The sequence below is a fragment of the Spermophilus citellus genome, assembly GCF_964194105.1.
Source record: "Spermophilus citellus genome assembly, chromosome: 4".
In the NCBI taxonomy this organism is placed as follows: Eukaryota; Metazoa; Chordata; class Mammalia; order Rodentia; family Sciuridae; genus Spermophilus; species Spermophilus citellus.
In genome coordinates this window covers 112,197,084-112,211,684 of record NC_138185.1, presented here as the reverse complement: position 1 = coordinate 112,211,684, position 14,601 = coordinate 112,197,084, and the positions used below count along the sequence as shown (strand labels likewise).

At 34.5% G+C, this 14,601-nt stretch overlaps 1 protein-coding gene across 2 annotated transcripts in view; it reads left to right on the top strand.

Moving 5' to 3' along the window:
• Positions 1-14,601, top strand: part of GLCE (glucuronic acid epimerase) — a 107,648-nt gene that overhangs the window by 51,408 nt on the left and 41,639 nt on the right. The window contains exon 2 of one of the 2 annotated variants that reach the window (XM_081289896.1): positions 2,273-2,361. The exons of the other annotated variant lie outside the window; for it this stretch is intronic. The gene's annotated coding sequence lies outside the window, so the exon portion shown is untranslated. The remainder of the gene's footprint in view (positions 1-2,272; positions 2,362-14,601) is intronic. 2 annotated transcript variants of the gene reach the window in all.

Sequence of the window (14,601 nt, the reverse complement as noted above, 5' to 3'; positions counted from 1 at the left end):
AATTAAATAGTATAATTTCTTCAATTTTATTTTCTTTTAAATGGTTTTGGTTACTCTAGGTCTTTTGCTTTTCCATATTAACTTTAAAATCAGCTTCTAATATAACTACAAAAAAATCTGGAATTTAGATTGTAGTTGTATTACATCTGTAGACCAGTTTGGGGAAAATTAACTTCTTTTTACTGAATTGAGTTTTCCAGTCTAATGAACACAGTATTTCCTTCTATATATTTGGTATTCTTTGACTTATTTCATCAAGATTTTGTAGTTTTTAGCATGTAGATCATGTGTATGTATTATTATATTTATACATCTAAGTGTTCATTTTTATAGAGCAATTTTGAATGGTATAATTTTGAAATTTGGGGTTCCAATTGCTAATGTGTAGAAATGTGGTTGATGTTGACCTTATATTCTTTGACCTTAATAAAGTTATTTATTAGTTCTAGTAGGTTGTGTGTATATTTGTATTCCTTGAAATTTTTGTATAATATCATTTGCAAATAGTTGTCTTTCTTCCATACCAATCTTATCAGTCTGGTGTTACTTCTTTTTAAAATATTTGGACAGTTAAATGAAACCACATGCACCTGGTTGTTTCCATTTTTTTAAAAAAAGGTTTTTACCTACAGAATCCATTTATTCAATAATTATGAAACTATGCAGATTCCATTTAGTCAATAGTTATGAAATTATGCAGCTTATATCCTGAATGAGTATTGGTACTTTGTGATTTCAGGGAATTGATTCATTTAATCTAAGTTGTTAAATTTGTGTGCATAGACTTGTTCATAGTATACCCTTATTATCATTTAAATGTTTGTGGGGTTTGCAATAAGATTTCCTCGTTTTGTTTTTGTCAGTCTTGCTAGGAAGACTGGTGTTGATTTTTTTTTTTTAATGAGCCAGATTTTGTTTTATTGATTTTTTTCTGTATTATTTTACACTTTTTAATTTCTTTGATTTCTTCTCATTATTTCATTCCTTCAGTTTGCTGGTGTTTAAGTTGCTCCTCTTTTTCTTGTTTCTTAAAGTAGAAGTGTAGATTATTAATTTTGCCATTGGTTTTCTAATAAAAATATTTTTAATGCCATAAATTATCCACTAAATACTACTTTACTTACATTTTATCCACTGGTTGAATCTGTCATGCAGAACGTATATATATAGAGGGTAGACAGTATTACATACCTTATGATATACATGTTATATTCATTTTACATTGAATTTTTTATACATTTTCTTAAAAATGTTTTTATTTATATAAGCTTTCTTTTCCCTTGCTAGCATTTGAGTGTAACAAGTTCAAAAAAACTCTTCATTTTTCCCCCCAATCTCTTCTCTCTGTTGTTCAGGTTGGATAACTTCTATCAGTAGTAAATTCCCTGATTTTTTTTCTTCTGTCATCTCCATTCTGTTGAGTTTATTTAATAACCTTTTTTTATTATTGATATTTTTGATATTATTGATATTATGTTATTGATATTTTTCAATTTCCAAGATTTCCATTAGATTCTTTTTTATATTTTCTATTTCTTTGCTGAGACTTCCTGTCTTTCTACTTGTTTCAAGAATGTTCTTGCTTGTTGAAGCACTTTGTCATAATTACTTTAATATCTTCATCAACAATTCCAACATCTGTTCTTGGTGTTGGCATTTTTCCCCAGGCAAGTTGAAATTTTCCTGTGTTTTTTTTTTTTCCTAGTAATTTTGGATTATATCCTGAACATTTAACTACATGGGATTTTGGATCTTGTTTTAAATCCAATGCAGAACATTGATGTATTTGTTTTAGTAGGCAGTCCACCCAGTTAGGTTCTGACTGCAAGTTCTCCCTCAGAATTTTAGGACTCCATTGCTACTGTTGCTGCAGCTGCCACACATGGCTGGGTTGAGAGAATGGAAAGAAAAAGGAAAGAAAAAAGATTTCCACATTTTCTTGTGAATGTTAGAAGACCATTTTCCCTCTCTTCTAGTCACAGCTAGAGGGCCTCCCCTGAAGCTTTCCATTTGGACTGCTCTAGTTCAGGCTGGATGATACCAGAGGGGATCAAAATGTAACCTATCATTGCATCAGTGGTACTTTAAATTCTGATGCTCTTATACAATCTGCCCGCTACTGTTTACTTTTTAGAGTTCTTAAGTAGCTGTTCCAGGCATTCTATCCAGGTTTTGTAGCTATGTGCACTTGGAGAGGCAGGTTGGAGTGTGATTACTCCACTTTATCTGCAACTGGAACCTGACTTAAAGGTTTCTAATTTTGTTTCTCTAGGAATTTAACAAGAAACAAATTTTGATTCAACTATATTTTGAATTGAAGCCAGAAATATATTAGAGTTTAGATTCTTTCATTTGATTGAGGTAAGATTACTTAATAAAATATTATTGTACCCTTTATATTTTAATGTTTTATTAGCATTTTAATTTCCTAGTCTAACTGGAGATTCTGAGCTCAGAAAAAAATTTCATGGTCCCTTTATCATTTAAATACTTGTAACAACTATCAGATGGAAGTGAAACATGATTTTATGTTCACTGAAAGTCTTATGTATTGAAAATCAAATTTTTTTTTTGTGCCTATAATAGAAATTAGCCCTGGCCACCTATTTTGTAAATAATGTTTTAATGGCTCATAGCCACACCCCTTTATTACATACCATCTATGGCTACCTTAGCATTATTGTGGAAGAGTTCATTAGTTGCAATAGTGTCTGTAGATTTCACATGCCTAAAATCTGTCTCTTGAGAAAAGTTTGCTCTTGGCCTAGAATATTGAATCATGATATCTTACTGTACTGTGTAATTATGTGTGAAATGATAGCTGATTTTAGTTTTCAGTAAGGGTTGTCATATAAAAACTAACTCAAAATTTGAATATGTATGTTAAGAAATGTATATATCTACACCAAACCTAGCATCTTGAAGTGAAATATCTACATAATTTCTTAGAGGAGATATTAGTTTTCTGGAATAATTGGTTTTAAAAGTAAGACCTAATGCTATAAGCAGTTACATGTCATGGGTTTATTTCTGACTATAACTCTTAATTTTGCTTATATTTTCAAAAACAATAGTTTATATGATAAAGGTCAGGCTTGTTCCTGCTCTAAAAATGTATTCATATAAATTAATTATGTTTTACGTTTTCTAGCAGATTTTTTAAAAGCTGGTAATATTTTGGTATTAATGATTATATGCTTTTAATATCTGACCTAATATAAAATAATTGGTTTACAGGAGTTTTTAAAATGAAAAGAATTGCAATTATATTACCATTTATAACTACATTAATGGGTAAAGTTGGAATTACGTTTCTCTGTGAGATTTAAATTGAATCATTTATATAGTTGGCCCTGTATATCTCTGAGTTCTACTTTGGCAGATTCAACCAACCTTAAGTCAAAAACATTCTCAAAAAAATTTGTACAAACTTAATTTTCATATGATTATTCCCTAAATAGTATAGTATAACAACTATTAACATAGCATTTACATTGTAGTCGATATTATAAGTAATCTTGAGATGATTTTCAGTTATGGGTGGGTATGTGTAGGTTATGTCATATGCTGTGCCACTTTATGTGAGGCACTTCAGCATCCACATATTTTGATATCCTTTGGTGGGGGGTGGTACTGAACTCATCCCTGGTGGATATTGAGGGTTGAGTTTACTTGTTTGTGATTACTGAAATAATAAGTATTTAAAACTTGAAATAGAAGAAATTAAAATTTGAGCTTAGAAAGTATAAAATGTTTACCATGTTTCTTAGGAATCTCAGCTGAAGGGGGCAAAAATCATATTGTAAAAGTGTGCCATATTCAAAGTAAAGGAATTTCTCTGTTTGGAGCATTAAAATCAGCAGGGTGGGTATCTTAGTTTTGTTTTGTTTTTGTTTTTGGGGTTTTTTTTTTGCGAGTTTCCAAGTAATTTTTTTTTAGTAAGTTTCTATAATCTTCATCTTGTAAAGTGCTATTTGATTTTAAAAACAGTCTCTTTTTGTTTTGTTTCTTTATTGAGACAAGGTCTTTCTCTGTTGTGTAAGCTGGCCTTGAACTCCCACCTTAGCCTCCCAAGTACAGCTGAGACCACAGGTGTGCACTATCAGGCCCAGCTGAAAAAAAGCTTCTTTTATATCATAATTTATATCACAAAGGCAGCTTATTTTATGCCTAAACTGATATATATTTGGTTTCTTAATAGACTAGTATAAGGTATCTTTGTTAGCTTGTAATCTTACAAGGCATTTTTAAAACTTTATAAAGTTTACTTTTTATAAGGTAAAATCTGGTGATTTTAAAAAAACTGCATCTTTTTATACTATCATGCATTTTACATTTAAATTAGTATGGACTTAGAATGCTCATACATTTGAATTATGAAAGATGATAAAATTAAGTTGTAGAAGGGATGATAATCTTGATAGCTTTAATATGTTAATGAGGCATGTTTTGTTTAGTTTTGGTCTAACCTGAATTGAATTTGAAAAGTATCTATCTGATTTGTAGACTGAGACTGATGAATAAAATAATAAATTTATTATGAGTAAATACATAAAATTTCCTTTTAAATGATATTAGAAAGTACTTCTAAAATTTTTGCCTGTATCAAAATTATAGCTTAAGACACATTTTTAAAACTTCTCTGATTTATGTTTCAGTTGTATTTAAACATAAGATATAGGGAAATAAACCTATAGAGAACTTCACACTGATGTTTTTTCTTTCTTATAACCGTAGATTAGTCAGATTTTTCTAGGTCAGCATAAAATTTTTTATTTTAAAAATTAAATACTGAGTTGTTTCCAGTTTGACAGTATCATTAAAATAAAATTTGTTTTAAAAATAGGGCAGAATTTTTCTTTGAATATGCTCCTTGTGTTTTAGAGTATGTATGACCAGTTTGAAAATAAACCAGGAGATAATTTAAAACACTTTGTTTTAATTGTATATGATGGGGTTTTCTTAAACTTTAAATGATGTTTTTGTTTTTCCAAATATAGTGTTCATACAGTCATTTTCTATCCAATAGAATTGTTTTGGGAAAAATAATTTTATTCACTCAGTTTGCTATTAAGAAAGATACATACATTGGAAGAGAAGGATAAAGTCTGTGACTTTTTTTTAAAATTAATGTTAACATTTTATATAACCATGAAACGGTAATCAAAACTAAAGAAACAATATTGGCTTATTAAACTACAGACTATGAGAATTTCACCAGTTTTTCCATTAATGTCCTGTCCTAGGATCTCTTGTTACTTAGTTACTACATTCATATCCTCTTAGCCTCTTCCAATCTCTGTCAGTAGTTCCCCAGTCTTGTCTTTCATGACTGCGTACTTTGTTTTCCATGTTATTTCATTTAATCTTTACATTTAATTTACAATGTAGGTATAATTCATGTTTTACAAATAAAGAAAATATGTCCACAAGGTAACACAGCCAAGAGTGATAGAGTCAGGATTTGAACCTGTAGGTTCATGTTCTTCTTCATGACACTCTATTACTTCCCTTAACAAAAGTAATAAAATTTTCTCTAAGCTTTTAGCTTCTGTGGAGGAAACATGTAATTAGGTAAGATTGATAAGATTAACTTATCCTTATGTAATGTTTTTCTTATCTTTAAGCATTTCATTGTTTGAAAACCTGTTGTATATGATATCTGAGGAAATGACTGGCATAATACTTGAAGTGCTAATCAGGTGGCTAAATCTCCATTTGATATCTCAGAAAGGATTCCGTAATGACATTGATCATTAATAGTTCTCTCAAAAACAAAAATCAATTATGAGTCAAAAATAATACACATCTGCTTTGCTGTTAGCAGTTAAAATATCTTAAAAAATTCAACACATGTTCAGTAACTTCTTGATAGTCTAATTAAACTCTTAGAAATTATTCTTAGTAAAATATTTTCAAAGCACACTTGTATAACTGCAAATAATACTTTAAGCTGTTTTGTCAATAAACTCATTTTATGATAGATCAATAAACTCCATTTGTACAGTGATTAAACCGTCTTTATCTTAATGATATTTTACCTTAATGTTATACTGTTAAGATTAATGACATTATAAGAGTTTTTCTTAATATTTTTATTATACTAGTGGCCTTTTTGTATACTTACTGTAAATTTAGCTATAGACCAGGCATTACTTAATATTTGTTTTCAGCATGTTAACATTCTCAAATCAATAAATATAGAAAATATTTCAAGTAGGATGAAACTATATGAAAAACTTTCTCAGTTTATATATATAAGCAAGCTACAGACTTTTGCTTTAAAAGCAATAAATGTTACTTGACATTTGGTAAGGAAAAAGTCCAACAATTCAGTATTTCTTTTGTAACATTTTAGGTAAAGTATATTGCAGTACTATGTGTAGCAATATAAAAGCATTACTTAAGTATATTTCTGTATTTCTTTTGATGTTGCAGGTAGATCAATAGGGACAGCACGGCCTTGGTATTCAGAAGAGTTGAGTTCACATGTTAGTCAACCAAAGCTAATTATGTGACTTTGAACAAGTCATTAAACTCTAGATATTAATTTTTTTTGTTCATTAGCAAAGTAATTAGTAGTTACGGTTTCTAAGATTATTTTCAACTTAACTATTTTTTTGTTTTTGTTGGTCTTCTAATTTTGTATTTTGATAAAAAATACACATAACAAATTTTATTATCTTAACCATTTTTAAGAATACAGTCCATTGGGTATTAAATGTATTCATGATGCCATACATCTGTGAAACTTTGTAACAATTAAAAATAACTGCCCAGTAACTTCCTGCTTCACCTGGCAACCACCATTCTTCTGTCTCTTTCCATGGTTTTGTCTATTCTAAGTACTTCATACAAGTAGAATTATAAGTCATAGAGTATTTTTTGACATTGTTATTTCACTTGTAATTATAAGAATCCTTAAATTATAAGAGTCCTTAAAATTCATCCATTTTGTAGCATATGCCAGAATATTCTTCCTTTTAAAGTTTGAATAATAATAGTCTATTATTGCCGCAGTCTGTCTGGACACAAATAACCAAGCCACCACGAGGCACTTGTAGGTTCAAACAGGAACTACTTTATTGCCTGAACTCTCACCGGCAATCCACTCGTGTTCCCCAGGAACTCTCCCAGCCTTCAACCGGGCTCCGCGAGAACTCAACAGGAACTCTGCGAGAACTCAAAAGTAGCAGGCACCCAAGGCAGCAGGAGCCGCCCTATTGCCGGACAGCAGGGGTCTATATACAACTGAATACACAACCTGTTTCAATCCAGCATCATCCAGTCACAGCAATTATACACAGCTTAACTTAATTGCCATCATCTTAATGGCTCTCTGGTGTCACCACTCAACCACTCCTTCTGGCAAAATGCCAGGTGCCATCCCGACTCAGCTGTGGCTCTCAACATCTTCCCCCTTCTATTTAAACAACAAGCATGTGGCTTAGGGACCGTGCCTGTCTTAGGTTGTCAATGCTACATATGGTCCTTACCCATCATCGGATGAGCTGACCTCAAGGTGTCAGCCCCCTGTCTTAGGTTGGTACCATTGCAATTAGATCTTACCCGTCATTGACTACCAGCCCAGCATACAGCCATACTTGTGGATAGGCCTTTGCACCAGTGGGGGGGTGAGGTTCTTTTTCTCACCTCTGTTGGCCCCAAAATTTTAGCTGAACGACCATCACAAGCAGAAGGGAGGAGGATACAAAATGCCACAACACCAAGCCAATTGAAAGCTCCTTTTGGAAAAATTGTACCACCGATGACACCATCAGCAAAGATACCCCAGCATTACCACAATTCGCTGCACCAACAGATAGTTCACAATGCATACATGTGATACATAGTCCAGGCAAGTTTTGCAAGCAGTTCAAAGCAGAGGAATCTATTAATATGTCCATTTCCTCCCAAAGTAAATCAACTTCTTGACTGAGCATCACTTGTTGAGTTACATTATTCATTGATATATCAGTTTATACAGTTTGTTGTGATAGCTATCGCAGAAGCTGTAGTTTGGTTTTATCTTTGTCTTCACCGGCACTGAGATGAAGATAGGAATTCTGGCAATGATGGCTAAAAAAAACAATTATGTAACATTCCAGCAGGCACTAAAAAACAAACAAACAAAAAACAATTTTCTAAACAATTTAGTGTCCTGAATAAAATTAGATGCAATGAAAAGGAAAGGTGAAAGTAAACAAACAGATCTGTTAACTTTTTTTGTTCACATTTTAAAACAATCCTCAACAGCTGTTTACCCAATTTAAATTAAACCATTTAAATCACGTGAATAATAAAAAAAATATTTGGATCCATTTTTTCATGAGCGCTCATAATATATGATGTATAGACATATGCACATACAGACATACAACACAAAACACAAGTGTGAACACATAATACAATACATACAACACATATCAATAGTAAAGTCCTTGTAGCTTTTCACAGGTGAAATCACCATTGCAATGCTCAAAAACTCCACAGTCAAAAAATAGAACTGATCAGAAAAACATTAACCTAGGTTTGTATGAGCTCAAAAAACAAAATAGAACTTCATGATGTGGGAAAGGGCAATAATAAAATAGATATTGAAAAAGGCATCCTGGTTACCACCTGGGTTTGACTCTTCTTTTGATATCCCATCCTTCTTCCTGTAACTTGCATATAGGTTTAAAGATATTCCCACAAGTAAGCCTCAGGGTTTTTTACATTTGAAATAGGCCTTTATGGTGTTCATTATTCATTAGCCTCCAGGTGTGGAAGAACCACTGTCGAAGATGTGAGGATAGCCAAACTGGAGTTCTGGATATCAGCTGTTAGGGATTTGAGCCAAATCATCTTCTTTTTGGTCTGTAGAAATTGCTTTAGTTAATCTCTCTGGAATCCAAATCGGCTGCTGTTCTCCCTGTGGAAACACACAAACAGATCCCCAACTCCAGACAATCACTGGGTCAGGACCTTTCCATTGTCCTGTTAAAATATCCTTCCAAAGTACCTTGGGCTTATGTACATTTTTTGGACACATGTGCCTTTCTGCAGAACTAAGCCTTGATGAATCCAAATTTTAAAAGTTTAGAGTAAAAAGGGTTATTTTAAGTTTATCTTTGGGAGATATATACCCCTTCACAATTCCCTCTTTTTGCATTAATAAGTACATTTTAATAGTTTGATGAGCTCTTTCAACTATGCCTTGTCCCTGTAGATTGTATGGGATTCTTGTTATATGAGTAATGCCAAATGATGAGCAAAATTGTTTAAAAGAGGTAGAAGTATAGCCAGGGCCATTATCTGTTTTTAACTGTTTTGGAACGCCTACGGTGGCAAAATTTTGTAAGCAATGAGCTATAACATCTTTAGTTTTTTCTCCGGCATGAAGGGAGCCCATCAAAAATCCGGAACAAGTATCAACTGTAACATGCAAATATTTTAATTTTCCAAATTCTGGCAAGTGTGTGACGTCCATCTGCCAAATATGGTTAGGTGTCAGTCCTCTAGGATTGACTCCAAGATTAACTAGTGGTAAAAAGGTCACACAATTTTGACATTGTTTTATTATTTGTCTAGCTTGATCCTTAGTTATTTTAAAACACTTTTGTAAAGTATTAGCATTGACATGGAAGGATTTATGAAAATTTGTAGCTTCTTCTAGTGTAGAAAAAATATGTATGTCATGTGTAGTTTTATCTCCTAAATCATTACCCAAACTAAGGGCTCCAGGCAATCTTGTATGTGCCCTGAAATGTCCTATAAAGAATGGATCTTTTCTGTCCCAGATTAGACTTTGTATAGTAGAAAATAAAGAGAAAACAGTAGAGGAAGGGGAAATCCTACCAGCATCTTCAAGGGATACTATAGCATTAACTATATACTGACTGTTGGAAAATAAATTAAATACAGAATCTTTAAACATCATAAAAGCTTGTAATACTGCATTAAGCTCTACCTTTTGAGCTGATTGTTTGGGTACTAAAAATGTAAAAGTTTGATCAGGGGTAACTACTGCTGCTGTACCATTATTTGACCCATCAGTGAATATATTTGGAGCATTTATTATAGGTGTTTTTCTTGTCATTTTTGGAAAAACTACAGGATGCTTAGACCAAAAAGACAACAAAGGATTAGATGGTAAGTGGTTATCAAATGAAACATTAGATTTACACATGATTATTGCCCAAGTATTTAACTCATTAGCTAACTCATCATTTTGATCCATTGTATATGGAGTAATAATTTTATTGGGAGTAATTCCAAACACTCCCTTTGCTGCTCTTATTCCTTTGAGTATTAATTGTCCTACAGCCTTAGGATACCTCGTAAGAATAGTGTTAGGAGAATAAGATAAATGTATCCATAATAATGGACCTTCTTGCCAAAATACTCCTGTAGGAATATTTTTTGTTGGTAGTACAATAAATAATAAAGGCAAACTTATATCAATTCTGTCCAAATGCATATTTTCCATATATGTTTCAATGATTTTTAATGTCTGTCTTGCTTCAGGCGTTAACATTCGGGGTGAATTTGGATCTGATGGACCTTTTAGGATATCAAATAAAGGTCCCAACTCTCCTGTTGGTATGCCTAGATAAGGCCTTATCCAATTTATGTCTCCTAATAACTTTTGAAAGTTGTTAAGTGATTTGCGTTGATCTACTCGTATTTGAATTTGTGGATGAACCATAGTTGAGGATAATAGAACTACTAAATAATTAATTGGAAAATTTAATTGTACTTTATTGCGATCTCTAGATTATAATTTTTTAATAAATTTATTTCTAAGTGGCTGGATTGCTTTGTTAACATAAATTTGACACATAGTTGGGCTGTTAGCCATCCCTCGAGGGAGTACTTTCCAGTCATATCTCTGATCAGGACCTTCATGATTCAGCACAGGGATAGTAAATGCAAAACGTGGACTATCCTCAGGATGAATTGGAATTGAAAAAAAAAACAATCTTTATTATCTATAACTAAAACATACCAGGTTTTTGGCAAAGCAGACATTTGGGGAATCCCCGATTGAGCAGGTCCCATAATAACCATCTCATTATTAATGGCTCTTAAATCTTGCAATAATCTCCATTTACCAGATTTCTTTTTAATGACAAAAATGGGAGTATTATGGGGAGATACGGAAGGTTGTATATGTCACTCCGCTAATTGTTTGTCCAGGTCATGGGCTGCTTGTATCTTTTCTTTAGTCAGGGGCCACTGAGAAACCCATACTGGTCTTTCTGATTTCTAAGTAATTTTGATTGTCTCAGTGACCCCTCCTGAAAACCCAATCCATGTCTATCTATTTCTTGATCTATTTGTATTGGTGCCACTATACTTTGTCCTTTTTCTCCTAATCCTTTTCCTTTCCTAAAACCTTGTCTAGCCATAATTGTGGGCACATTTGGATTGATGTTATTTGTTAATGTCAAACCTAATTGATCTAGGACATCTCGTCCCCATAAATTTACAGGAAGATGATCCAATACATATGGCTGATAGTTCCTTCACATCCTTCAGGATCCTTCCAATCTAATACCATTGCACTTCTATGGGGATTAGTTGCCACTCCTAGGCCTCGAAGCGTTTGAGTGGCTTGTTGTAACGGCCAATGTTTTGTCCATTCTTGACAAGAGATGATGCTAAGTTCTGCACCTGTATCCAGTAGCCCATTAAATTCATGTCCTTGAATATTTAGTTTTAGCATTGGGTGAGAATCTAAATTTAAAGAAAGCATAGCCCAATCTACACCTGTGGAGCCTAATCCCCTGGAACCTCTTTCTATAGTACGGCTAGAAAATTTATCATGTAGGCTGGGTATTATTAATAACTGTGCAATTCTATCTCCTGGTGAAATTACTGATATACCCCTGGAGAACTGGCCATAATTTTTATTTCACCTTCATAATCAGGATCAGTTACCCCAGGACTTATCATAAGTCCTTTTAGAGTAGAAGAACTGCATCCTAATAATAAGCCTACTGTTCCTCAGGGAAGAGGTCCTTTTTCCCCTGTGGGAATGATTTGAACTCCCATCTCTGGAGTTAGTACTGCTCTAGCAGAGGCACAGATGTCCAATCCTGCACTCCCTCTGGTTTGTCTAATGAGGGATCTAATGGATAATGTGTCCTGGCATTAGGTGTTTCTGGGTTCCTCCAGTGCCCCATATATTTGTGGTCGTGGGCCCCGGAGCATTGGGCCCCCTTATCCGTTTTTTGGCAATGGAGCCTGATGCTGTTCTTCACGATATCGTGGGTAAACACCTGGTCCTTGTTCATTTTTTGATAATGGAGTACCCTCTATGGTGGTCTGAGAACGGCATTCATTAGCCCAATGTCTCCTTCTATGGCATCGTGGACAAATACCTGGTACTCTACCTCTTTGATCATATCCAGTTTTGTTAAACCCTCCTCCTATGGAGCAGCTCCTTCTAAAATGTCCTGTTTGTCCACACTTGTAGCATGTTTTTGGCCTGGCACCTAAAGCCTGTTGTACTGCAGCTGCCAAGACTTGCTCTTATTCATTAATGTCTCTACATAATTTAATATATGTGTTTAAATCTTCATGTTTCCATGGTCCAATGGCCTCCTTGCACCATCTATTTGCTTGTTCATAGGCTAGCTGATTAATTAATGGCATTGCTTGTTCTGTATCCCAAAAAACTCTGGTAGCTGTTTGAATAAGCCTATCTACAAATTCAGTGTAAGGTTCATTAGCTCCTTGTATTACCTTAGATAATTGACCTTGTAAGTCTCCATGTCCTTGTAAAGTCTTCCATGCCCTAACCGCATCTGCAGCAATTTGTGAGTATATGGCAGGATCATATCTAATTTGTTGCTGCTGACCCTCATAAGGTCCCTTTTCTAACAACATATCTAGATTTCTCTGAGGATAATCGGCTGCTGCATTTCGCCTAGCCGTCTCCGTGCAAAATTCTTGATTGGCAACCTTCCGTAACAGATATTGTCCTCCATTTAGCACAGCTTTGCACATACTAGCCCAATCTGTTGGCGTCATGTTCAAGTTGGTAATGGATTCGACCATACTTACAGTGAAGGGTGCTTGAGGACCATAGGTTGTTACAGCCTCTTTCAGGTGCTTCACTGTTTTGAAATCTAGAGCATGGTAAATTCGCTGCCCTCCTATCGTCTCAAATACAGGGCATGCTAATCTTTGAGGTCCTGTCTCACGATCCCATCTATCAACTACGGGGGTTGGGGGCCACCCAGCATATGTTGTCTCCATAGGTGGAGCTGTTGGTTGGACACTTACGCCCTCTGGTGATAGAAAGGTGTTAGTAGTAGCCTCCTGTTATGACTTCTCCTCTGATAGCCCTTCCTCCTTTAAATTTTCTTCCTCTGACTAGCTCGAGAGACTTTCTCTTTTACTTGATCTAACATGTCTTCTACCATAGTCTGAACTGAAGGCTTTGGACTAGGCAAACAAAATCGTATCATCATCCACAATGGCAATGTGCCAACTGGGAGAATTCCTGGGTTTTTCTTTTCCCTCTCCCTTAAATCTTCACCATGATGGTCCCATTGTGATATATTCAACAACTCCTCCTTAAGAAGCCATGGGCTACATTTTTGTATTGTATCAACGTATGTCCTAACTGTTCCTGGTTTTACTGGGGTGCCTCCTTCCTCTAACAATTTACTTAACACTCTTTTGGTTTGTTTTTTACTAATTTCTGATCCCATATTTCTACTATAAAGATAACGCAGCCCAACAAGAAAACACAAAACAAACCGAAACCGAATGAAACAAAAATGGAACAAAAATGCATTGTATCAATTTTCCTATTTTCTTGAAATGTATATTCGTGATCTATCTTTATCTCTTCCTCAGGGGTGAACAACTTTTCTAGCACCCTATTTATTTCTACGGGCAGCCAGCTTGAAACAGAAACGTAATGAATCAAAACAAGAACACATTGTTTTTTGAAATGGTCACCCATTCTCTTGCCCTCTCTCAGGGACGAGCAATTTCACTTACCCCCAACCTTCAGGCATTCCCTGTATGGGCCATTAAATGCCGCAGTCTGGCTGGGCATAAATAACCGCCACGAGGCACTTGTAGGTTCAAACAGGAACTACTTTATTGCCCAAACTCTCACCGGCACTCCACTCGCGCTCCCCAGGAACTCTCCCAGCCCTCAATGGGGCTTTGTAAGAACTCCACGGGAACTCTGCATGAGAACTCAAAAGTAGCAGGACAGCAGGGGTCTATATACGACTGAATACACACCCTGATTCAGTCCAGCATCATCCAGTCACAGCAATTATACACAGCTTAACTTAATTATCATCATCTTAATGGCTCGATGGCACACCTCTCAACTACTCCTTATGGCAAAATGCCAGGCGCCATCCCAACTCGACTGTGGCTCTCAACATATTATATGTATTTATCACATTTTGCTTATCCATTCAACTGTTGATGGATACCCATTTAGCTGCTGATGTATACATGAGTTGCTTCCGTGTTTTAGGTGTTGCAAATAATGCTGCTATGAACATGGGTGTATGGATATCTCTTTGAGATTCTGTTTTCAATTCTTTTGGAAATATATCAAGAAATGGAATTGTTAGATTA